This window comes from Acipenser ruthenus, chromosome 20, assembly GCF_902713425.1.
Source record: "Acipenser ruthenus chromosome 20, fAciRut3.2 maternal haplotype, whole genome shotgun sequence".
NCBI classification, from domain to species: domain Eukaryota; kingdom Metazoa; phylum Chordata; class Actinopteri; order Acipenseriformes; family Acipenseridae; genus Acipenser; species Acipenser ruthenus.
Window position 1 is genome coordinate 11,770,082 of NC_081208.1, and position 9,658 is coordinate 11,779,739.

Below are 9,658 nucleotides of genomic sequence, written 5' to 3' on the forward strand. Positions count from 1 at the left end.
CTTCTCCAGAGAGGCCCCCTGTGAGCAGCCCTGTGCAGATGTGAGGATATACAGTTGGAGTTTGTGCAGGTGGACGAGAGGGTTGCATCGATGAGACTTCTGGAATCTAAGAGGAAAACTCTGACTGTTGTAGGTGCATATGCGCCAAACAGCAGCTCTGAGTATTCAGCCTTCTTGGAGACAGCGAGTTTGGTGCTCAAAAGGGTGCCACCTACTGACTCTTACAGTCTTAGTGGGTGACTTCAATGCTCACGTGGGCAACGATGGAGATACCTGGAGGGTGGTGATTGGGTGGTACAGCCTCCCTGAACTGAACCTGAGTGGTGAATTGTTACTGTACTTCTGTGCTAGTCATGTTTGTCCGTAACGAACACCATGTTTGAACACAAGGAGGCTCATAAGTGTACCTAGTGCTAAAGCACCTTAGGCCAAAGTTCAGTTCTTTGTTTGGTTTGATTTTTATTAACACTTATCGTGTCTTTGTTTAACAGACAATAAAAGTCTGATGACCAAGCTTAAGCAAAGGCAGAGTGACAATCTTTGTCACAATAAATTAAGCCAAAATACATATAGACAAAAATCCACTGGGAGCAAGGGACAAGAAGGAATGAGCGCCATGAGCATCTGAGAGAGGACACTGCCAGTCGACCAACAGAGGAAGTGTGGAGAAGGCTAGGTGAAGTCAACGCAATGGACTGTTCAAAATACACATGAGAGTGAATTACTGCTTTACACCTGAATTACTGCCTGGAAGGAGGCAACCCATCAGGCCTTGGAACCCCAGAGATTTATTTTGTTTTTCTCTCCTCTGCCCCTATAATTATTCTGATGTACTGTGTTCTAATGTACTAACCAATAATATGAAAGCACTCTGTGGCAATTCATTGCGAAGGGCGCTATATCAAATAAAATATGATTGATTGATTGATTAAGATGTTGCGTAGCTTTTCAGAGTACAGCAGCACCAGTGTATCCAATGTGTGTGTAAGCCTGTCTATTAACCGGTATGCACAACGCAGTATAGCATGCCTCCTCTTATTTGAAGGAATGATTCAATAATCACTACCCTATTTAATCAGACGTCGCACTGCAATAGCTTTTGTTATTAGTTTGGAGTCATTTTAAATGTAATGTGTACAATGTACAAAAAAATTAGTTTGTTTTTGTAAGCTAATCATTATAGCCTATTTTCAACTGTGAGATGTTCAGGTCTGGATTATAACAAAACTTTGACCAACCCGCTAACAGTAAACTACAAACTTGTAGACTTTTTGTTGTTCATGAGGAGAAGAAAGAAGCCATCTGACAAAAGGCACCTAGCCTACAGGTTAAACTTTGCTACAATGGGTCGATGTGGCAATGTGCCCCGCCCCTGTGTGCATTTTTGTGTTTTATGTTGTATGTAGTGTGTTAATGTTGGTGTATTGTAGTTGGTACACGGGATATAATGTGGGTAATGAGCACGAGTGTTTAAAATGTATAATTTTATTTAGGCACAGGGATTGCACTTCACTTCACGTGCATTTAAAGTATTTAATAATATGTAAGCACAGGGTTGCACAGATTTAGTTCATGTGCTGGGATTCAAGTGAATAATTAATTAGTAATTGAATCCTGGCACAACAGTATATATAGATGCACGTTTCACTCACTTGGGGTTGTGTGTTCAGTGAGTGGAGAACGGGTGTGGAGAGGAGAGAAAGTAAAGTAAACTAAAATAAACTAAAATAATAATTGTTCTTTGTTTTGACTCACCGTGTTTGTTTGTCTGTTTGTCCACTGTTCGTTTAAGTGTTAGCCCGTTTTGTTTGTCTATTTATTCGGGCCTCAGGTGTCATGTCCTGTTTTCTATTTAAACCTTTTATTTTACAATAAAACACTGAGCACCACAGCGCTTCAGTTTCACTTGCCACAAAAAAAAAACAAAGATTGTTTTGTAATTAACAGCTTTGTCTGAGTTTTATTATAAAACAAAATCAGCTGAATTTGTTTAAAGGGACTTCATCTGATAAAAAATAAAACCTGAAAACGTCAAGCCCTACTTGTGTGTGTGTGTGTTCGGATTTACTTTTTCCACAATACTTGTTATATTTCATTTACGCAATATGGACCTCTGTTAATATGGGGCATAACACATTATTTTAAAATAAAATACAGTGCATGGTGGGATACTATCGTATTAATTTCCACGGTTCGTTGCGCTGCTGGGAATTGTAACTGAACTATTCTAATGGTGTGTGGACGCATTAAGCCTGACTAAACATGAAACGGTACTTCAGTGTGGACGCTTTGAGCTGGATTAATTAGAGCGGTTTCGAGTACGGTTCTCGAGATCGGTTATGTAGTGTGGACAGGGCTTTTGTGTTTCTTTCTGGCCTGATGTCATGCCTACAGCCAGCCTGTCACAGTCGGTTAAAGTTTATTTTAATAGTTGAGAAAAAAGAATCCACACCAGGTTTCAAATGTAACCACTCCCCCTGCATTGGTGCACAAAACAGGTGTTTTTTTTGGCACTGATAACAGTTTTTCTTTTATTATCAATAAAATTTAGCAGGGCAGGACAAAGATGATTTAAGGCCGCTGTTGCTTTTAACTTTATGATTTAATGGTCATTTATGGTAGAATACTCACCTACCTTGCCCTGAAGCAAAGTTTCATTTTGCCTGTGTGGGTGTGTGTGTGTATATATATATATATATATATATATATATATATATATATATATATATATATATATATGTATATGTGTGTATTTATACTGTATATATAAAGAATAGCTCTTTTCAAGAAACTTACAGCTTTCTCTTGGTCTGGTACCAGAACACCCCTTGTCTGCACAAGTGAATTTGGGTAAGATCTACCATTTATATCTAGAACTTACAACTTAAAATGTTCATGAACGTGTTCTAGTAGTTAATATGTAGCAGACCATGTGTCAATTCATTTATTGTAACTTTTCTCAGTTAATGAATTAATTACTACATTTAATTAACTATTAATGAACAAGTAAGCATTATATATATATATATATATATATATATATATATATATATATATATATATATATATATATATAATGTTGTTCATTAATAGTTAATAGGTGCTGTCACAATATTTAGCCCATACATTTAAGTTAATTTAGTAATTAATTAATTGTGAGAAAAATTACAATAAATGAATTGACACATGGTCTGCTACATATTAACTAACTATTAAAATAATATGAAATCATGTTTTATTAATCTGTTTACTTCTTGTTCATTAATAGTTAATAGGTGCTACTAAACATTTACTTCAATTTATGAATTTATAAACTTTTAGAAATGTTACTATAAATCAAGTAACCAATTATCTACTAACTATTAACTAACTATTAACAGACATAACAAATGTGTATTAATATATTTACTACTTGTGAATGTGAATGTAAGTGTGACCTTTAATTATTCTCGAGATTTAGAGTACACTGCGACTCCTAGATTTTATGACTGTTTGCAGCCAACTTCTCTCTCCCAATGAGCTATTTTCAGCTATATATATATAGGTTTTGAACCCATAGCCCGGCCCACAGGTTAAACTATGTCCAAAGTCGCGTTCACGACTATAATAGGTTGCGTTATCTGCGCACGCATTCTCTGGAATGGCTGTCCCGACAGCTTCAGCCAACACCAACTCATTGGGGCCTATGTACTAAGAAAGGCCAGTCGCAGGGCAAACTACCGCAATTAGCGTTTTTGTTGCGACTATTGGCAAAGTGAAAAAAAATCCTCTGTACTCAGAGAAGATATGTAAAAGAAGAGACCAGCAATATATTCATTTGAATTTTTGTTGCGACACTTTAGCGAGATAAGCATTCCGTGAGATATGCAACATTTTTCAGAATAAATGACCGTTGTCTTTTGGATAGACTGACCTATATAACCAGCCTCAACCTGGGACGAGTGGTGAAGGGGAAATATAGAATGCGATATTCGAAAAAGCAATGAACAAGGAGGCAGCAAATAAACTCTGAGTGATACAAAAGCATGGTATTAATGTCCTGTTCACAAGCAGGCTACAGTTTCTTTTGGTATAGAAACCACTTTCTGTATTAACTCACTTTCAATACCTGTACAGTAGCAATACAGTTATGATGACGTGTTTCTGAATTCATTGCTATGACAGCTGTATCACTTTTTATACAAACAGCTCCCTCAAATAATATGCCTATGGCATGATTTACCGTATGTCAATGTATATTTGTGGAAAAGCAGGCTAATATATATATATTTTTTTTAATATAGGCTACTATTCAGTGGTGTGTGATGACATATTTAGCAAGGCATTCAACATTTTTTAAAATTACCTTTTTTTTAATAGTCCAATATCATTTAGATAGCAATGAAACCTATATTTGACAATGGCATTAAATGTGACTTTACTCACTGATTTGGTAATTCTGAGTCCTTTTGATGTCCAGGATAAAAATAAAAATATCAGAGCTTTACAATGTGTAACACTTGTTGATTCGTTTATCTGAAGATTAATGCAAGCTTGTTATAATGTGCGTCACTGCAGGCTTACTGCTTCAAACTTTTCTTCAGCTTTTTTTCCTGGGCTATCATGTCTGAACTAGGTTATATGCACGCACATTCTTCTGTTATATTTATTTATTGAGCATATTGAACAAAAACTCTTGTTCTAAACTAACTGATCGACCAAACCCTGTGCCAATACCAAATCAGGTGAGTATCTGGGCTTCCTTATAATAGGATAGATTGGGCTCCCATTAGCGCTATGCAGACTTAATGCACTTAGAACTGAGTGCTGTAGTACATTAGAATTGCAGTAGTGGGTTTAGCTGCATAAGATCAAACAAGAGAATAAAGACATAAAACAGTGACTGATCATCACTCCCTCAGAAGGTCAAAAACATTCGCCTATATATGTAGATAAATATATAGGACGACCATTGTAAAACATTAGCCTATATATGTAGATAAATATATAGGACGACCATAGTAAAATATTTACCTATATATGTAGATAAATATATAGGGCGACCATTGTAAAATATTTACCTATATATGTAGATAAATATATAGGGCGACCATTGTAAAATATTTACCTATATATGTAGATAAATATATAGGACAGTCGACCGAACCCACATCAACAACTTTTCCCTCTCTTTCAGCCTGGCCTGCTTTCCGGTAGGACACACACTCTTAAGATCCTGCAATATGTTGTGAAATAAACTGTAAATCTTTTTCTTTTCAAACACTGAAGTGATTATTGGTTATTTGTGTGTGTTGGTAATAATATTGTTTAGGGGTTAACCCAGAGCATTTAATAGAAATTAAATGTTAGTTTGTGTCTGTTGTGCTCTGGCCCTTGGGGTCTGTGTATTTATCAGGTCTCTAAAAGCTGTTTTAACTGGTAATTAAGAAAGAAAAGGTAACAACGTCACCTGACACTTCTGACTAGCTTGCGACAGGTTTACGACTCTTAAAACAGGCGCAATACTTTAGCACATCTACCCCATTGTCTCTAGACCCGGCAAGTATTTTATTTTGAAATAAAAAATTAGCAAAACTTTACCATTGTTTTAACCCAAAAATAAACCATGAGCTTAATCTTTCTCAACTCGCTGTTTTCTGGTCCTATCCACCGTAAGGAATATGTGCTCCTATTCCGCACAATAGACACAAGCAGGCACCGCTTTCAAACTCAAAGAAAAGTTTCCAACCGTCTTTTTATTTTTCTTTCTTTTACAGGTTTGGTTGCAGCCAACATACCACCCCAGATCAAAGGATCCCCTCTCTCCCTCCCAGGTAAGTTATTTTACATGTCATCTTTTTATATGTATAGGATTCCCCTCCCGCAGCACCTTTCTTTATTTAATTCAACCCATTGTAAACACTGTTAATTTATCAAACAGTTATGGAATGTTCGTGAGTCTCGTTGTGCTTTGCTGTGGGGATTAACAGTGATGGAGTTCCTTTTGTTTTTCACTCTGTTGTAAGATACAATAGTTCCCAGCCATACAAAAGTTCCCAGGTCAACTTCTGGTTTTATTTTTTGTAGTTATTTTGAAATAAAGGAATTCAACTGCATATTTGATTTGGCGTTTTAAAATCATAAATAACTAACCTACATCGTCACAGTCATGTAATGATGTCAAGCTGCAGTCTCAGGAAGAGACTCCCCTAGCAGATTTGTGGCATCTTAAAGTGATAAAACGTTACGTTATAAATAGGGGATTTGAAAGAAGAACATGAAATCAATAACATTAATGTTTTCAACATAAACTACAATGATCAAATAAGAACTGTAAGTTTTTACAGCCATGACAAGCATATCTGTCTCCTTCTACTCTGTATCACCTTTCGAATTGTAGATTGTAAGAAGTATACACCATCCTGACTACTTTTAAACTACAGTCCACTGTGCTCATTCCAAGATGGCTTCACATGTCATTTTTAGAAGATGTTCAGAACTACATTTCTCATCATCCCCACCAATACATAAGTGTGCAGGAGGATGATGGGAAATGTAGTTCCTGTGTAACTGGCATACTCTCAAGTTACACCCCAGCACAAAGCCAGTAACAAAACACACATAGAAAAGTAAATAAATGCAAAGACATGTTGTTATGCCCACACTTTTTAAGTTCCCAGTGATATTTAACCTGGCCCTTGGATCCCATCTAAATTAATTTAATGATAATAGCAACAAAATGAAGGATGTGCGTGGGTGCTCCATGCTACCATGCTTGGTGCCTCAGTGCCCTTGCATCAGCTCACTTTCTCTCAAAACTCAGTGCTGGTGCAACCCACCTAAGCCTTGGTGTGTACTTTACCTTGCGCTGCACATCCAGTGTTTGGTGACTGTGCTCTTGTGCGTTTGCTCCAGTGCATGCATTTTCCTACCTAAGTGTGCCCGTGCCTCGTCTCAGTGGTAGGGTGCCTGCGCACTCCATGCGAGGTATGGCCACATCATGGGCTCTCTTTAACTCACTCAGTGCCAGGCTCCTCCTTTAGTCATGCTTCGCAGCTCCTGGTGTCTGGTACCCCTCCTTTCCACGTCATTTTAAAATAGCTACCGTATTACACAGAAGTAGCACACGTCGTCAAACCTTTTTTTTTTTTTACTTTATCTTTATAGGCTGCAGTTTTTGTAAGGGAAAGCCAGTTCAACGAAGAATACCTACGGGTGTTTTTTTTCATAACCATTAAATAAACAGATAGCTTTTATTGAGAATTCTTTGTGAAATGGATTTGATTTAAACAGTATTTAAACAGGAGCTGCTGTATTATTGGAAAGATACAGTAGAGAATGTTAACTAAATGAATCTGTTTGACGGAAAGTCGGTCAGATTTTAGATTGTGCGAGTTTGCTCTGTTCTTATAATAAGTACCTTGTCACAATACCACATTAGCAATAACAATCAAAATGACCCACTGAAAATGAGATAAATAGCCTAAAATGTTACGTCAAACATCAGCAGAATACAAACATCTCCCACAGATGTGATTTCTATCAATATAAAAGAACATTGTCATATATTTACCGTAATAGCAATAGCAGTATTATGCATGGACTGTTATTTACTTGAATTCATCATTTATTCATTTTAGTGGGGGAATGATGATTCAACCAGAAATTATGAAGTAACGGGAGGTTTGTTGAAGACAAAAAATATACCAAGAGCTCAGTTAGGAGTTCTATGAGATTATTATTAAAGTCCTATTGATGATGATGATAATAATAATAATAATAATAATAATAATAATAATAATAATAATAATAATAATAATAATAATAATAATCTTTTTCACCATAGTGATAAATATGGGACAGACAGTATTGCAATTAACTCAGGAACTTTTATTGTCCTAAACAGTACAGCTACGGGTACACTGCAAAACAAATAACCCACCTACATGTAGGTTCAGTTCTGTAGTTTCTCTCTCATGCAGCGAATCCCAAGCACTTCCACACACTCTGCCGCCTGGTCTCCCCTCACTCTCTCACTCCCCCAACCCAACTATTTACAAACCCCAACCCCAAGAGTAACACACCCCGGCCGTACAATACATGCAATGAAACTGAACAAGACAAACACACACAAAAGTCTCTGAACAGCCTAGGTCGCTACAATAATAATAATAATGATAATTGCTGGGGTTGAACCTGGTATTTCACAAACTTTAACTTCAGCACCAATATCGCTGCACAAAAACACCCTGCAACTGTTTTGATAGCAGGGTATTGCAGGTAATCACGTCAGCTACAGCCCTGACCCCCACCCTGTGTACGCTATAATAATAATGGCCAGCTGGTTTGGGTTTTCCCCAGCCTTATTTATTCATTTTATTGTCATTGTTAGTTAGCCTACTATTAGTAGTTTAACTACTACAGCAGGTACTAATGTTAACAGCTTAAACTTAAACTTTACTGTAAAAAAAGAGGCACTATAGTTTAAAATGCCGGTACAGTGGGTGGAGTAATATGCATTTTCAGTGAGAGTTGACCCTGCCTTCAGAGGACGGAAATGAGGCAAAGAGAGGCTGCTGTGTATGTAAAGGGTGTTTCTTTGGAAGACTGCTCTGGTAAATCCATCTCAGTTACATATGTGAGCAGGAGGATGATGGGAAATGTAGTTCCATGCAAGGTCCATGCGGGTACATGGGAAGCCATCAGTGCACCAACAAAAATATCCACTAATCAAAGCAAATCAAAGAGATAAACTAAACATGCAGTTAAATTCCAAAACACTTAATTGTGTAAGAAAATGTAGGCCTAAGTACACCCTTGTACACATAGGAATATCTTGAATTTCAACCAAAATATAAAAATGTACATTTCTGGGTTATAGATAGTTGGCTTTGTTCGTCCCTCGATTACACGTCTACAGTAAAGGATAATTGTTCTAACATTTATTTATAGATCAAGACATACCAGTCCAAAATGGCGGAGATAGAAGACATATTTGAGGGAGTTGAAGAAGCCATTGACGGAGCTGAAGATGACATTGAAGACCTATCAGAAGAAACACAAGAGGAAATAAAAGCAGAAGTAGCTGAAGCACAAGCAGAGGTTGAAGAGTTTTCCAAAGTTAGCGAGACCTTAAAAACCTTGCTTCAATACGTCACAACAAGTATACCAAAAATAGTAGGATTTGTTGTGAAAAATTTAGCTATCGGTGCTATCTTGTGGGGTGTAAATGTTATTCTTAACAAATCGCTTCCCCATAAACACCAATCCAAGGATTTACAGAGAAAGCGTGCTGTGATTAAGGCATTAACCGCAGTCATTAAAAATGAAACAGGCCTCAGTGAAAAGCTCCTAAAGTGGATGACGGACCACAAAGATGATATGATTCAACTGGAAGAATTTGAAGTACCAATGGAATCAATTCTTCAGAAATACATTGGACCAGTATCTGATGTACGTAATGTTTTGCTACTTTTTATTTACATTCTAGTAACAATATATACAGCAGTTATCATCAAAAGTTTACATACATACAATGGAAATGAATAATTTCTAGGAATTTCTCAAAACCCCAAAACTGAGTTCCTGCCAGCAGAGAGAGAATTGAGGCATCCACTTCATTTATTATTAAATGTAGTAGTAACCTAGAATCAGTTTTAAGAATTCCGTTTGTGTAATA

The 9,658-nt window shown here is 36.8% G+C and overlaps 1 long non-coding RNA gene across 1 annotated transcript; it reads left to right on the forward strand.

The window, feature by feature from the left end:
- The first annotated feature begins 2,767 nt into the window (after positions 1–2,767).
- Positions 2,768–9,399, forward strand: LOC117963622 (uncharacterized). Its single transcript, XR_004660810.2, has 3 exons — positions 2,768–2,850; positions 5,757–5,813; positions 8,932–9,399. It is a non-coding gene; the product is annotated as an uncharacterized LOC117963622 (long non-coding RNA).
- The last annotated feature ends 259 nt before the right edge of the window (positions 9,400–9,658 follow it).